General features: G+C 44.0%; 1 long non-coding RNA gene across 1 annotated transcript in view; it reads left to right on the forward strand.

The window, feature by feature from the left end:
• The first annotated feature begins 6,764 nt into the window (after positions 1-6,764).
• Positions 6,765-15,458, forward strand: part of LOC131480470 (uncharacterized) — a 43,495-nt gene continuing 34,801 nt past the window's right edge. Inside the window, exon 1 of the long non-coding RNA XR_009245558.1 lies at positions 6,765-7,048. This is a non-coding gene — a long non-coding RNA (uncharacterized LOC131480470). The remainder of the gene's footprint in view (positions 7,049-15,458) is intronic.

Raw genomic sequence — 15,458 nt, forward strand, 5'->3', positions numbered from 1 at the left:
GCCGACCCCAAAATGTACTTTAGGTTCTGAATACATCTGCTGTCATACTCCAGGGTCTGAGAACCATTAGGGCTCATGGTCATTATCATAGGCAGCATAGCTTCCCATCATCGTAGCACTGCCAGCCTGGGAAATACAGGTCTCTACCCCTGGAAAACAAGACAATTGCCCCTTCAAAGTAGAAGGGATGGTTTCAAGGATAATATGGTGTAATTCCTAGTGATTTCCTGTTTGTGAGCAGCCCCTTAAAGATCACTGTCGCAGCTCAATGAAGAGGTAGAACTTGGAAAGTTTGCCAGCTTTCTTTCCAGAAAGGAAGTATTGTCTGGGATTGAAGAGACAGAGGCAAAGCCTTTCATGATGCTATATTAAGGCTCACAAATAAGTAATGCTGAGTTTCCCAAAGGCCTATGGGATGGGTCAGCGTGCAGCTGAAGATCTCAGTCTAGAGAAAGAGACGGAGTCTATGGTGGATTTTTTTCTCTCTTGGATTCTAGCAAGCCAAAGTGCAGGTGTCTTGCGGGGTCTGGGTGTGTGTAATGCTGAGCCAGTGTGGGAATAAGGGTTGGCCTTCATCCTGGCTTCCTCCTGTTCTCAGAAATGACGCATCTCCCAGGCCAGGAAGTGGGTAGAATAAAAACTTTCTTTCTGACATTAACCTTAGGTTGGTTTCCTAGGTTCTGGTTTTTACCACATGCTCCCCCCACCTCAAAATCACTTCGCCAGTGCCACTTGTTGTGCTGTAGCTGGGTCATGCACCCCTTTGGAGCCCAAGGTGAATGCACAGAGTCTCAGAGACACATGCTGACGATGTGGTTAAGTGAATCCTCAGGGCAGTTGGTGGCACCGCATGCTGGTACTGGTGGGGAGCCTGCGCATCTCTCCCTGCACCCCAGTAATCTTGCCAGCCTAGCCACTGCCCATGCTCATGCTTGGAAACTTTGCCACTCACCATCCACATGAGCTGGCCTCCGTCACAGTTAATGCCTTCCTGTGGCTGACTGTGGTTGATAACAGTGAGATAGACAGGGTGTATCTCTGGTCTCTGCAGCCTCTCCATTTCATGCCTTTGTTTCTCCCTTACCATATATGCCCTCCTCCTTTCTGAAAGCCTGGGAGTGTTTGTCAGCTGTGAAAAGCCCTTTCCCAACAAGCGCCGGTGAGCTTAGTCACACCAGGGAATACTGTGTGTATATCAACATACAAGGAATACAGACTTGTCATCCTTCCGGGGTCTTGTGAGGAATAAACAGAGTACAGCCAGGTATCTGCATGCTGGATGAAATTAGAATTGATGAAACCCTGAAATAGCCTCGTGTAGACACAAGCCAGAGCAGCAGACTCCTGGAATTATGAGCCTGCAATTATGATAGGCTGCCACCAGGGGGCACTTGGAGGCCTTAGTTATGTGGCCCAACATCAGGTTCAGCGTAATCAGAGAACCACGAGAGTTTCTTTTCTTTCTTTTTTTCAGAAATAGAGAATGTAAACAATATTACCCAAGTTGGGTTTCTGGACAATTTGTAGAAGGAAGTTCTTGACTCAAAGTTTCTTAGTTCACTGCCCTGGTTTTCATAGTTTGGGGTAACCTTGTTGATAGCCCAAGCTTTAACAATTGTGTTGTTTTCTGATTCACATCAATTTCTTGTTTGGAAGCCATACTTGTTATTAGGGTCAGGGAGAACTTTAAGATGGAGTTTCCATGGTTTCAGTAGCTGGAGAATGTCTTGTACTTTCTCTTTTCCTTCCTTATTGCTACAGAAAATGGAAGGAGCCCCACTTCATGTTTTATGTGGAGCCTGTTTTCCTAAATTGGCCATGGAGAAGAATTACCTGCATTGCTTGTTTTTAAAAATGTAGTGATTTCAGCTGAGAGAAGTTATAAGGCCATCTGGGGTCAGATGACGTTGAAGTTGCTCATTAAAAGTCTGATACTAGCAAGGCGAAATGTATGTGATTTATTCTGTGTCAAAATATAGCAGGAGTGGGGAACATTTTCCCCTGCAACATATAAAAACTGGGACTCATTTGCTTTGACTCTGCCAAGGCAACCAAAGTGGAACTTGAAATGTGCAATGTGATAATTTTTTCAAGGGTCATTACTTTTATTTGAAACTCAGAGATACAGAGAAAGAAGAAAGAGAAAGAGAAAAAGAACTTCCATCCACTGGTTCACTCCTCAAATGGCTGCAATGGTCAGAGATGAGAGGATCTGAAGCTAGGAGCCAGGAGCTGCCTGTCGGTCTCCCATGTGGGAGATCCAAAGGCTTTGGGTCATCCTCTACTGCTTTCCTAGGCCACAAGCAGGGAGCTAGATTGGAAGTGTAGCATCTGTGCAAGTTTCCTAGCATCTGATATGTAAGGAATCAGGTTTTGTTTTTGTTTTTTTTTTCCACGAGTGCTTCCTTTGCTTAGCTTTGAAAACACAGAGGAAGAGGCTAGAGAATTGAAAATGACCGTGAGTGTATTACACACTCTAGCATTTGCTGCCTGCTGTCTGTGACATAACCGCATGTTCCTCTTGCGCGGTCATCAGTTTACAGGGAGCAAAGAGCAGAGGAACAAGAGGAAGGAGAGACTTGAGTGGTGGATTGTGGAGCTGCATCTAGAATCTTAGCAGAGGTGGGCCACGAAGAGGAGCGGGGGTGGACTCTGAGGGAATGACTCCCTCTGCTCATTCTCTGCGAGTGCTTCTACCCTCTGCTGTTTCTAGGAAAGTAGGTACTTGGCCAAGTTAGGAGAGGAGGCTGCCCAGATGCCAGCGGAGGGTGGCTGTGCTGGCAATGACAGCACAGTGTAGAGTTACAGTGTTTCCTACCACAGCCATTGGGGTGATGAAGAAGTGGTAGAAATTCTTAGAATAACATAGCTTGTGGGGCCTGGCTTGATAGCCTAGTGGCTAAAATCCTCGTCTTACATGCACTGGGATCCCATATGAGTGCTGGTTCATATCCCAGCTGCTCCACTTCTCATCCAACTCCCTGCTTGTGGCCTGGGAAAGCAGTAGAGGACGGCCCAAAGCCTTGGGACCTTGTACCCATGTGGGAGACCTGGAAGAAGTTCCTGGCTCCTGGCTTTGGATCTGCTCAGCGTTACGGCCACTTGAGGGAGTGAACTAGTGGATGGAAGATCTTTCTCTCTGTCTCTCCTTCTCTTCATAAATCTGCCTCTCTGTCTCTCCTTCTCTTCATAAATCTGCCTTTCCAATAAAAATAAAGAAATCTTAGAACAAAAAGAAGCAGGACAGCCTAGCTGACACCTGGAAGGTTGGCTGCCAGTGGTTCTAAGTCATGACTTTAACATACAGAAGGACACTTCAGAATGTCCATGAAAAGCCCATGGAAAATAAAACGGTATGTATTTGGGTACAAAAATTGCAAAGCCTGTGTCTCACTGTTTCATAGCATATGATTTTCATACATTTTGGAAGATCCAAGATGTGCATGGATTTCAAATTGCTTTGCACCAGTGTCAGCTTACCTTGCTAAATCCATTTTCATGGATCTTTTGTTTCATAGATCGAGTAAGATAAGTGAATCCACCAATGTGATGTCAACTAAACACTAGGAAGAATGATAAAGGAGGGTCGAGGACTCCAGAGCGACTGACAGGGTGGTGACCTCTGGGTGGGCTCCCGGAGCAGGTGAGGAAGTTAAGGCAGGAGGCTGTGGAAGGCAAGGGGTCTGGCAAGGTAAATGCAGAGACCCAAGGCTCTCACCTGCTGGGTGTGTCTTCAGACCAAACGATACAGAGGGAGAGGAATCAGAGTGGTGCTTGAGTTAAGAATGGTGTGCAGGGTCAGAGGGTCAGACCACCATGAAGGTCTCTCTATGGTGTGAGAATTTCTGCTTTATTCTGAGTATGATGGATGTAATAAGTTGAAGACAAACAACAACACCAACACCATCTCTTACTCTTCCTTAATCACTGTGGTCAGAAATTTCTTGCATGAAAGGCAAGAAACACATGTACTATTTGTCAGGACCTTTGGATGAAGGACCCTAGGAAGGTAGTTGACTGCAGGTATGGAAGTCATGATGTATAGGCCTTTGTAGGATGGAGCAAGTTTAGCTAGGGCTTTGGGTTTAGTTTGTTGTCTGTCAGTACTGCCAGCAGTACAAGCCATTAGCTCAGTGACTGGGTAAAGAAGGGCAAGAAGGGCCAGGTTGGAACCAGACATCTCTGCTCCCATGTGTGGGCCCTCAGTGAATGGGAAGTTATTTGTGGGTGCAGAGAGGTGGGGGAGAAGCACATGTCAGCTGACATCCAACACTTCTGGGGTCATAGACAGTGAGAGAAATTCATGAAATAGGGGCAATAGCATGTGCATGATGTATAAGGATGGCCAGCAAGGAAGCTGAAATTCAGAAAGCACTTGAGCAATGCACCTGCTTTCATGATGCAGCCCACAGGATCCTGAACTTCAGGGACCCATGCCTTGATGACTTGAGTATGGTTTGGATCTATTATTATTGGTGTCCAGTAATAGAAATTCAGCTACAAAACGTACACAGTCCCTCCTCATGCTTTGATTAAAACTCCTTCATGTCTTCCTATTCCTACAGTCCTGCCAATCACAGACAGGAGAGCAACCAAGACTTAAGCACCTATGGCAGATGAGGCCCTTTAATTACATTGCCTCACTTGAGTTTCACAGCAGTTTTTGGTATGTGTGTTTCTTACAATATGTATTTTTAAAAATTTAGATTTATTAGAAAGTCCGATTTACAGAGAGAAGCAGAGATAAAGATCTTCTGTCCGCTGGTTCACTCCCCAAGTGGCTGCAATGGCCAGAGCTGAGCGAATTTGAAGCAAGGAGCCAGGAGCTTCTTCCAGGTCTCCCACGCAGGTGCAGGGTCCCAAGGCTCTGGACTGTCCTCAGCTGCTTTCCCAGACCACAAGCAGGGAGCTGGATGGGAAGTAGAGCAGCCGGGATGTGAACTGGGATCCCAGTGTGTGCAAGGTGAGGACTTTAGCCAGTAGGCTACCATGCTGGGCCCATATAGTGTTTTAAAGTAGGTATTGTTATCTTCACCCAGCAAGTGGTAAAATAACACTCTCAAAAAAAAAAAAAATTTCTCCAACTGGTCAAGTAGCAGAAACTGGGCCTTCCCAATCCCAAACCTAAATTCCTCTCAGGATCCTGCATGACCTACACAGAGGGCGTGGGCATTTGCAAATACCCAAGCTTCATCCTCTCCCACAAAACCTAACACCAGCAAGGGTGCATGGAGCCAAGGGATGGTCCTTCTGAGTTAGTGTCGGGATCTCATTGGATTCTGTGGATAATGGATGCCGAAGGAATGGGGTCAGTTCTGTTGCCAATGGTGTAAATCTAGCCAGGAGCAACACCAGAGAGTGAACCTTGTAGCCTGTTTTTGAAATCGGCACCTCTCTCAGCAGTCTGTTCTAGAGTCTTCTAGCTCCTATCGATGTCCTCGTTTTCAGCCTCTGTTCCCTTCACAGGAAGCTGCCGCCCTTATTGCAGGCCCTAAATCTTAAATCTTTAGACCTGAAACCACACCATAGAGGGAATAAATGACTCCAATTCCTTTGGGTTTCTTATTTTCTTGTATTTTTAAAAAATACTTTTAAGAACCATAATGTGAACATTTTTTCAAGCTTTCCATCACTTGCAGAGGTTACTGAGTTCAAACTCGGACATTTAATTCTAATAGAGTTCTGAGGAACTCTGAAAGCAGATAACTGCCCACAGTCCTGTATTCTTGTCTGCTGTGTGTATGCCCAGGGGCAATGCTATACACTGTACAGTGGCGGTAGTAGTTTGAATCATTTTCCTCACTGTGAACAAATGCCAGCTTTGAGGTAAGCAAAAGTTTTCAGAATCTGAGGCTTTTAACAGTGTCTGATAGAGCTACTGCTACTAACATCATAGACATTTCCAATCCACAGTCTTCTTCATTCTAGAACAATGAGTATTTTTCCTGCTAGGATCACAGAACTTACAAAGGATGCCAATTAAATGCACCTCATTAAGTTTCCTGGCCCAAGACAAGCAAAATCCAGAGTTTACAAACAACAGGGGAGATGTTTGTAAGAGGCAAGTAAACAAGTAAAGATAAAGACTTTGTAATACAAATTGTGTCAGAATTTTTAAAGTACCAGGATTTGGTCTCTATTTATAATTTCAGGGTGCTTTAGGAGGGATTACTCAGAAGAAAGGAAGAAGCAGCTTACTGGTTTTAAAAATACTCTCATATGCATGTAGCCCCAGGGAACCTGTTCACAATTTGGTATTTGATAGTTCTATTTTTGCTTTGGTTAATGATTCGGAGTTATGATTTCATTAAACCTTTCTTTCAGTGCAGCTTGGAGATCGAATGTTTTGTTGCATCTGTGGCCCTTGCTTCCTTTTCCTTGAGACTGTATTTTCCAGTTTCATAGAGACAGTAAGAAGAATCTGTTTATGAAAATTTCTCCTCTAACAAATGGACCAAAACAAGCATACACATCTGCCTGCACATCCCATCACACTGGCAAGACTCCATGCGACCTTGAGGAGATGATTCACCTCTCTGTGGCCCAGACTTTTTTTTTTTAGTGCAACTTACCTGTCTGCCAACTAACATACATTCGTATCTCTTTATGTCTCTGTCAGCTTCTTCCATTTGTTCTGCTGAGACTCTAATCCAGTCCTTCAAGGATTTGTCATCTCACATTTTAACAGTCTCATCCTCAGTAAAAAAAAAAAAAAAAAAAAAAAGAAGTATCAGGCAAGTGAAAGCTTTGAAAGTCCAGGATAATGCTCTCTATTCCCCAAACGGCTTTCTTGCTTTCATGTTTCTGCCTTTGCCTGCAAAGGTCTTTCTCTGTGAGCCTCTGGCTGGTGCAGCATTTCCAAGCCCTTAGGACATCCACGCGTGCTTTGTGCCTGCCAGCATGCCAGGTTTTCATGTGTGCCGTAAACTTCTACCTACCCCATGGGCACCTCTTGTTCCCTGTCTTTTAGGATTGCTGTGGTGCTGTTTGAATAAGAACTTCTATGAGGGTGCTTCAAAGGCTTCATGGAAAAAGATGAAAGTTCTTTGTGAGTTTATTTTGGTACAAAAAAAAAAAAAGACTATGCATAGCTTCTCATAAATACCCATTTTCATGAATTTCTGGAAGTACCCCCATGTTACCTTGATTTTATTTACTGGTAACTTTGCTCTCATAGAGTTTTTTCTGCCTCCCCTACCCCCAAGCCAAGTGGAAAGGGGAATTTTGTATTAACTTTGTGCCTAATTTTTAAAAACGTGGAGTGGGCAAGTCATACAAATGAAAGCCAATATTCCATTTTTTTCTGAACTAATGCAAACAAATATGGTCACACTCTGTGACAAATGGCTGCTTTGTTCCTACTCTTGTGTAGGCGTCTTTCATGATGACCTTGGACTCAGGCAGGAAACTGTGTTTGGCCATTGGAACAGTAACCTGTGTGATTTCAGGGAATACCTGACAAGTATTTGTGTGGTGGTTGGGGACTGGTGTTCTTGGAATATTTGTTCTTGAGAAAAAGCTGCCATATTGTGAGAAAGGCCAAGCAGGCACTTGGACAGGTCTAGATGGAGGGGGACGAAGCCCTTGGACAACAGCCCAACAGAGGTCCCTCTGACAGTGAGTCTGTGCTTGCAAGGAGATCCTCCAGCCCCAGTCAGCTTTCTCCAGCTAACTGTGTGTGGAGCAGAGGTACATCGTCCTGCCTGCACTTGACCAAGAGGCAGATCTGTGAGTACAGAGGGGTGATAGCTGTTGTTGGAAGTCATCAGGCTTTAACATGGTTTGTAGGTAGTTACAGGTAAATGAAACCTACAGTCACTGCCATTCCTGACCTTACAAACAGAATCAAGACAAAGTAGCAGTACATTGATGGAAAATTGGGCTGATGCCCAGTGTCGCAGGTGTGAAGCTCTTTCATTGAGGCGTGATTAGGTATGGACAACAAGGAAGGGCCTGAGACTTGGAGAGGGATCCCACAGCACTTGTTTAGTGGGGACAATGTGTTATCTATCGCCCCTTCCTCCTCTTTCTCCTTCTTCCTCTGAGACACATAAAAGAAGCAGGGAGCTTTGATGGGGCATGTTCATCATCCCACTACTTCCCAGATGTCCAGATCCACACAGTGAAGTTCTACTCACTTTCTGAACCCTTACTTTATGCTGAATTGTAAGATGATCAGAAGGTGGCTAGCTGATGAAGAGGAACAACTAGGACCTTAACCCATCCTCCAGGAGGATGACTGCGGAGATGATACATGATTGATTCATTCTTCCTTGCATACGTGTGCGCTATTGACAGATGGGTTCACTTTTGAGCTTCCTTTCCTCGGAGGATGGTGTGTCTCTCACATGGTCTTCAGATTCCAGATTTTCTGGCACCTCCTTGCTAGAGGGCCTGGTTCTCCCTGGCACTCATCAGATTTTCCTTTGTTGTCCAGTGACTGCAGATTCCTTAGTGTGAGAGAACTGATACCCTTTAGCAGCTGATGTTAAATCTGAGGGGACAAGTGAACTCTCATCTACAGCTAAAGACGAAATCAGAAGCATGGTGGCTCCTGGGTCTTCCCATGCTAGGCAGTTGGCAAGAGGACTGGAGATCCCAGATGGGAAGGGATAAAGAAAAGACATTCACTTATGTATAAGTGCAACAGATAAGCCAGTCTCCAACATAACATAGTCCAGCTGATGACAGTTCGACTTAAGAATTGTAAACTTTATGATGGTACGAGAGTGATATGTAATCAGTAGAAATTGCACCTGGAATTTTCTTCTGATACTGAATTTTCTTGTGAGACTGGACAGTGACAGCAGCCATAGCTCGCAGTTGGCTCCCCATATTTACAAGGGCAAATCACTGACCCTCTAAGCTGTGTGGCCAAGCGAGGTGGTTCCAGTTTAGGTGTGTTCTATATATTTTCTCCATATGATGCTTCCAATGTGCGATGGATTTATCATAGTGTAGTCCTATCATAAGTCCACTGTCCATTGTTGGTTTCACTTGGTTATTTCTTCAGACAACTGGAGAGTGAGATGTTTTGCTTCTCAATCTGTAAGAGTAATAGGCCGCAATGACTGCAAAAACAGGCACTGCTTGGTCATATTCTACCACTTACTAATCCTATGATTTCAGTCCAGTTGTTGAATATCACCAGGCTTCAAATGATTCCATTTACAAAATGCAGAAAATAATGATACCTACTTTGTGAGTTGTTGGGAAGAGCAAATGTGCTACTAAATGCTCAATAAATACACATGACTAGCTATTACTATTAGCCATTCTTTCCTTAAAAACTCCCCATTTCCAGCCCTTCTGAACTCTGCAAAGCTGAAAATCATACTCACCATTCTACAGACAAACCTTCGTGGATGTATCCTATTCTGATTTTCTGCAAAGACACTTAGCTACAAATTAGAAATTTCCTTGCCTCAGAAAATGTTTCCTTAATAAATGTAGTTTGAAGTCCCTGTCATAAGCCTTTTCAGTGGTACGCTGCAGTGTCAACATTTTAAAGTAAGGCTTGTCTCTCCCAAGTTATTACAGGGTGTGCGCATGATTTGTAGAAGGCTTTTGAAAGTTCTGCTGGGGGAAAGTTCCTGAACCTGTATTGTTTTTCCAAACAGACCATTCAGAAGGGAGAACTAAGATCAGTATTATTTGGTGAACCTTCAAAGATGTTCTGTTAGGATCTCTGCTGCAAAGCTGCCAAGTTCATTTGTATGCACCCACATCAGTGCATCCACAGAGCTTGACAAACACTGCATTGCCGTGTCTTTCCCTGTTCTTCCCTGTCCTTCTTTTTCCCTCCTTCCCTCTTGACAAAAATGGTGACAAAACATTGAATGTGAGATCCAGCCTTTTAACAAATCTGCGAATGCATGACAGCACCGTTGCCAGAAGGCACCATGTTGCCCAGTAGTACATCTCCAGAAAGTAGTAGTTGTGTTGCATGACTGGGTATCAACCTCCATTGAACACTAATTCCGCATTTCCTCCTGCCCTCAGTGCTTGGCCCCACCATCCTCTCTCTACTTATGTGAGTTCAACTATTTTGGATAGCTCATGTTGGGGAAATTGTACAGTGATCTTATTTTTTTTTTATCCCTGTAAGTCACATAGCTTTCTTAGGAAAATGGTCTCAAAATTTGGGTCCAGCATTATGGTGTAGTGGATTAAATCATACAGGAGTGACATTTTGCATTCTGTCTGCTCTGCTTCCAACCCATCTTTCTACTAATGTGCCCAGAAAGGCATAAGAGAGCCGATGATTGTGGGTCCCTGCCACCCACATGGGAGACCAAGATGGAGCTCCTGCCTCTTGGTTTGGGCCTGGTCCAGCCGTTGGAGTCTCTGACTCTTCTCCCTCTGTAACTGCCTTTTAAATGAGTCAATCTTCAAAAAAAAAAATGTGCTCTAAAAGTTTATCCTTGGGTGGATGAACAGGTGAAGAAAATATTGTGTATAATATGTATATTATGTAATAAAATATTACCTTTCTCTAAGAAGGAAGACCATTCTAACACATGCTACAATACAGACCTTGATTGTATCATGTTCAGTGAAATATATGCATGAGAAAAGCACAAATATGGTATGATTGTATTGATAGGAAGTATCTAAAGTATATGAATAACTTCCTTTATAAAGACAGACACGAAAGTACTGTTTGCCAGGAGTGGGTGGGAGGGGAGAGGACGAGTTACTGCATAGTGGGTATGGGGTTTCAGTATGAGAAGATGAAACCTTGGACATGGAGAGTGCTGCTGGTCACTCATCATTGTGAATAAATTTAATTTAACTTTTTAAATAAAAATCACAAGAGGCCACTGTTTTAGACAAGACTCTTGCATGTGGGGCTGGTGTGATGGCTCAGTGACTAAATCATTACCTTGCAAAACACTGGGCTCCTATATGGGCACCGGTCTGTGTCCCAGCTGCTCCACTTCCCATCCAGTTCCCTGGTTATTGCCTGGAAAAGCAGTAAAGGAAGGCTCAAAGTCTTGAGACCCTGCACCCATGGGATCCTGCACCTATGTGGGAGACCCAGAGGAAACGCCTGGCTCCTGGCTTTGGATTAACTCAGTTCTGGCCCCTCTGGCCACTGAGGGAGTAAAACAGCAGATGGAAGATCTTTTTCTCTGTATCTTCTCTCTGTAAATCTGCCTTTCCAATAAAAATGAATACATTTTTTTTTAAGATGTTGTAAATTGTTGCTGATGTGATATTGGGGCTTTGAATTGGTAGGGATGGTGCTCTGCCGCCTCTATCTTCAGACCAGAGATGGTCTCCCCAACAAGCCGTTGAATTTGTCTGTGCAATGAGATGCTGGACGCTAGGCTTGGTATATGCTTGCAATGAAAGAATCTCAACTGATTTTAAACTGTGGTAATGCAGCAAGGTGGAGGAATCTACCATGGGGGGAGGGTTTGGGGAGGGGTAGGGGGAATCCCAGTGCCTATGGGACTGTGTCACATAATTCAATGTAATTAATAAAAAAAGAGAGAGAGAGAAAAATAAAAATAAAACAATGCTATTTGACATTGGATTTGAAAAAAAAAAAGATTCCTGCAGGATATTCCAACAGATAAGATTTAAAATTCAAATGGAGTCACTCAGGATATGGCTGCATGTCACCAAGCTGAAACTAAGCTGTTTATCTGACTTACAAGAAATGACACTGAGATAACAGCTAGTTTCAATTGGCATGACAATGAAGTTTCTTTTCCTTTAGTCGTTAAGAAAAAGGACCTTAAAGTAACCAACCTCATGTTAACTCAGCCCTTGTTTTTCTGTTGTGTTGTCTCCCTATCCCTGCCTTACAAGCAAAGTAACTTTGAAATGACCAATCTTTGTTTCTCCTGTTATTCACTTTTGTCTATAAAGCAACAACAAAAAAAATATTCAAACTCAGTCATTAAATCTTGCCCTTTGGTGTGTTGAAGTCTACACTTAATAATGGTAAAGATAGTAAAACATGTGCAAGTTACCATAGTTTAAAAACACGATCAAATATAAATGCATGTTTGGAAGGTCTATTTTGTTCTATTTCTCACTGGTTGGAAAACATCCTTGTTGCAATGCTAGTGCCCAAGTCCTGTGGTGAGTTCGCTTTTCCAGTTGACACTCATGCCTGTTATTAGTAAACAGCACAGAATGAACATGCTTGTGTATTATCTCGTTTCGTCCATATGAGACAGGTAGCACAGTCATCTCTGCCTTACACAGCACTGTAATGCTCCTATGAATCCAGCTCTCAACAACGGTGTCCTAGAACCTTCCTAGGAGAGACAGGAAGGACTGTGCTTGCTTGATTTCAGTCAAAGGAAGAAGTGAAAGACACAGCTGTGTCCTTCCAGACACCAACAAAAGCTTTACAACAAGTTGGCTCTAAGTACAGCTGCATTGTGTCTCACTTCTTTATTACAGATATGACAAGGAGATCCAGAAAAACAAAGATACCTGAAGTTTCTTCCCCACCTGAGTGGGGTTGAACATTTTAGGTTTATCTCAGAACTCAGAATAAATAGAAAATGCATTTCTGTTGGATAGCCCTTTCCCCAACTGCTCCCATGCTTCGATCCAACTGGGTGGAGAACAGCTGTTCTCTGACCTAGACACTTTCCAGACCTATTGCTTCCAGGAACAGGCCTAGTTGGAGTGCCAGATAATTGCAGAGTCAGAACTGAAAATATCTGTTTTAATCAGGGAGGCCAAAACCATGCAAATCCTCCTCTTTCTTTGCAGGTTTTCTCAGGGTTCTGTGACCAGAAAGCAGGCCCTGGACCTTGCTGTCTCCCCATAATGAGACTATGTCTTATTCCTAACCAAGAGCCTCGGTGTTGGACTTGAGAAAAGGATTACATGCCTTCAGAGAATAGGTGAGAAATGGTGAAGTAATGATTCTGGAAAGTGAAGGAGAAGTTGATTATTTTCATGATGTCTTATACTAGGGCAAATTAAAAATATGTTCATTTATCTGAGGCAAAGAGATTGAGAGAGAGAGACAGAGAGAGATATGCTGTCCAGTGCTTCTTTCCTTAAATGGCTGCAGTGGCCCAGGATTGGGCAGAAACCAGGAACCAGAAACTCAATTCTGGTTTTCCATATGAGAGGGAGGAACCCAATGACTTGAGCTGTCACCAGTGCCTCCCAGTACTTGCATTCACAGGAAACTAGAGTGAGGAAGCAGAGCTGGTATTAAATCTGGGAATATGGGCCATGAACATCTTAACTACTGTTTGTAACCATTGGGCTTATACTCATAATACTCATAGGAATAAGCATAATACTCATATGCTTACATTAATATTTAGCAGCAATATCCTGTAGCTCATGAAGAGTGTGGTTAGATGGTAGGCTCATTTTTGATATCTAGTTGTCTGTGGATCTCTCCCCAAGAAGACTTCTAGCTCATTTTCCCTGGTGCCTAGCCCAGCATTTATGTAGCACAGTCTTGGCTGCAAGCAAGCAAGACTGGATTTCCTGAATGAATTTGTCTGCTGTCTGAAGGCATGTCAGTTATCAACTAATAAACATAATCATGTTTTGTGCTTCAGACTTCAAAGTTTCTAGTGCTGGTGGAGAATACATCTCTAGGAATATCTCTGGGGATCCTTCAGAGTATCATAAAACCCAACCCCTGCCTGCTTGGTCACTCTCCTGGGGTCCAAGGGAGAAGCAGAAGTAATGGCTTCTTGGTTTGGAAGGGAGACTCCATTTATGAATATTGAGGGAGCTGCTTCCAGGTTCTGAAATCATGCCTAAAATTGCTGTTGGAAAATGTTCCTCTAGTGGTACCTATGGCAGGGATGGAGATTTTATGAAAGAAAAAGTGAGTGAAGAAACATCTTCACGTCTTCTATATGATTCCAAGAGTGGTCCACTGTTGACGTCTGTGGAAAGGAAAAACAGAGTCTCTAACAAGACTACCTTGGGAAATAGAGCTCCCCTCACCCTTCCTTTTGCTGTGTCTCTCCCTCCCTTGCTTCAGTGTGGGTGTCACGTCTCAGAGCGGTCTGACCAGTTCAGGGCTGGAACCACACTCCATGGCTCTCCTCCTGATTCCCATGGCTTATCCGCTTTCTCCAAGAGTCTCTACCTCTCTCCTTCCTCAGTCCCCATCACCATTATCATAAATGCACTTGCTGGAACTCTCACTTTCTCCCAAGCAGTGTACACCTTGTACTAGTGTAGATGAGCCAGCTGCAGCCTGCAGGGTTTCAGTGGCTTGTCTGGGGTTCCAGACGCTGAGCTCCTCAACACTGGGCCAGGCATCGCCACATGGGACTTCATCTGTTCGCGGACCCTACTCCCTAGGACTGTGCTAGTGTGGGTTTTTGGGGTTTTTTAAAAATCTTTATCTACTGTCAATCTGTCAATGATGACTATCAGTGAAGCTGTCTTGTTCAAATGGAAGTAGCCTGTGTATTGCTTTTGCGAGGCGGGCTGCATTAGGAAAGTACTGCAGGTGGGGCGACGCATTGAAGATGTTTATGTTCTCACAATTCGGAGGCCAAGATCAAGATGTGAGCAGGGCTGGCTTCCTCCAAGGTATCTCTCTTTGGATTGCATTGGCCATCTTCTCGTGCTCCTCCCTCTACACATGTCTGTGTTCACATTTCCTCTTCTTGTCTAAGACACCAATCAGATTGGATCAGGGACCACCCTAATACCTATTTTTTTTTTTTATCTTCATTACTTTCCTAGAATCCCTTGCTCCCAATTTTGAAGTCCTTGGGGTTGGGCCTAAAAGACATGAATTTTGAGAGAGACACTTGAGCCCACTACTGCTAGATGAGTCACCCCTCCCAAGGGTGTTCTTAGAGACAAAAATGCTAAAGCCCAAAGGAATCGCCCTGGGTATTGAAGTCTTTAGACCAAGGCAATAAGTGCTCTGTTGAAGGGAGGTGGGAACAGAGCAGGTGTGAGCTGCTCTTCTCACACCTGGGCCAACAGCACTCTCAACTCCCATGAATCAGTTCCCAGGTCGTGTGAAGCGGCTTAGATGATGGGAAGCAGCAAATCAGACCACTGGTGCCCTTCCCTTGGGACTCCGGTTGACACCACAGAAGAATTTGTATCTTCTGCATCTTAACATAATGAACAGAAATGTTCCCTTTCCAGAGGTATCTCTGGCACAGTACATCCTCAAGGTCAATGAAAAACAAGGCCCCAGAACCATCTCTTTTTAAGTTTGGGGATTCTGTACTTGCTGTGCAAACAATTCCCTGGCCTCTGACTAGAGGGCAGCCCATAGCTCCTTCCCAGGAAGGCTCCTTAAGCTCTATTTACAAACCCTCTTTTTCACAAAAATCGAGACCCAGAAGTGGCCAGCTGTATTCTAGCTACATCCTGTAATAAAGTCAAAGGCAGAACACAGGCGCTGGTTATTGCAAGTGATCTCCAATCACTCCCCCTCCCCTGGGAACCCTCAGGGTGAGGAGGACCAGGAGTTCTTGGGA

This window comes from Ochotona princeps, chromosome 6, assembly GCF_030435755.1.
Source record: "Ochotona princeps isolate mOchPri1 chromosome 6, mOchPri1.hap1, whole genome shotgun sequence".
Taxonomy (NCBI): Eukaryota; Metazoa; Chordata; class Mammalia; order Lagomorpha; family Ochotonidae; genus Ochotona; species Ochotona princeps.